The sequence below is a fragment of the Halyomorpha halys genome, unplaced genomic scaffold (assembly GCF_000696795.3).
Source record: "Halyomorpha halys isolate HHAL.00 unplaced genomic scaffold, Hhal_1.1 Scaffold62.1, whole genome shotgun sequence".
Lineage (NCBI taxonomy): Eukaryota > Metazoa > Arthropoda > Insecta > Hemiptera > Pentatomidae > Halyomorpha > Halyomorpha halys.
The window spans coordinates 1110355-1111638 of NW_027116333.1; the positions used below are offsets into that span (position 1 = coordinate 1110355).

The 1284-nt window shown below is 30.7% G+C and overlaps 1 long non-coding RNA gene across 1 annotated transcript; it reads right to left on the reverse strand.

The window, feature by feature from the left end:
* Positions 1–279: 279 nt before the first annotated feature.
* LOC136797199 (uncharacterized) lies at positions 280–965 on the reverse strand. Its single transcript, XR_010845037.1, has 3 exons — positions 880–965; positions 512–717; positions 280–411 (listed from the first exon to the last, which is right to left on the reverse strand). It is a non-coding gene; the product is annotated as an uncharacterized lncRNA (long non-coding RNA).
* Positions 966–1284: the final 319 nt, after the last annotated feature.

Consider the following 1284-nt stretch of genomic DNA (forward strand, 5'->3'; position numbering starts at 1 on the left):
TAATTATGCTATTTTTACTTCTCAATAGATTTTATATCTATGATAATTTCAGATAATTATTTATTTGGCATCAAATAAGATTTTTATTATACCAGCAACAAAAATTTATTGGTATATTATTAACCAACTTATTTTCTTCTAGTACTCCTTATTAACACTTAATAATGATGATAATAATATATATTTTATAAAAAATAAAAGAATCATTTCAATGATAAATGAATGAAGAATAAAGTTATAAATTTTCAAAAAAAGATTCATTTACATTTAGAGGCGGGATATGGCCGAAATTACGTCGCACAACTCCTGCAGAAACAGCTCTCTGCTGGAAATAGGCAGGGATGCGACGTATGTGACCAGAACATCGCTGTAGCTGCTGGGCACGTCTCTGTGGTCGAAGGACACCGGATCCTAATAGTGAATAGAACATAATAATTATTTAATCAGAATAATTTTATTTATAATGAAAAATACTATCGATTTACAGTAAACTATTTCTAAAGATATTTACCTTTCTGTAACGTTCCAACTGGAGTAATTGGATACTTAGACTGGGGCGACTCCAGGCGAACGTTCCAGAATTAGTCTGGTAAAATTCTTCTATTGTTCTAATTATTTTTATAATTTGAGCTCTTTTTTGAATTGGCAGAAATTCTACTGCGTTAGCAATGAAGCTCCCGATCCGTAGGATCCTCCATTGCTTAACTCTGTTTGAATCTGAAAGGCAAAATATATTTTTATTTATACCCAGATAAGTATAATAAAACTTTCAAGATTTATTTATACACGATACTTTCAATAAATATAAATCCTGCTATTTACAAGTTAAGTTTAAGGAAAATAGTTCTTAAAAATGTTTAAAACAAAACCTTTACATACCACTTGTTGACTGGGGGGTGGTGAAATTGACCATTCTGCGAACGAGGTGGTTTCTTGTGTAGCTCCAAACACTTACTGAATGTCCAGGTTTCGTTGAGGGTAGCAAGGCATAGTGGAGGGAGCCACCTCCTTCCTGCGTTCTCATTGGTTACCCTGCCCCTCCCCTCAAAATTTTAGTAAAAAATTATTTTATATGATACATTTAGGAACAAATGTCATCTCATAAGATTAAATCATTTTATTCAACGATTATTTAATTCATCCAAATAATTTAAAAGTTGAAAGAAATGTTATTTAATTAATTTAAAAATAAAAATTTGCACAAATATTTCCACCAAGCCTCATTAATAGTAAATAGTGTTAATAGATGTTTCTTCAAAATGTTAAAAGGAATTCATTAGAGGA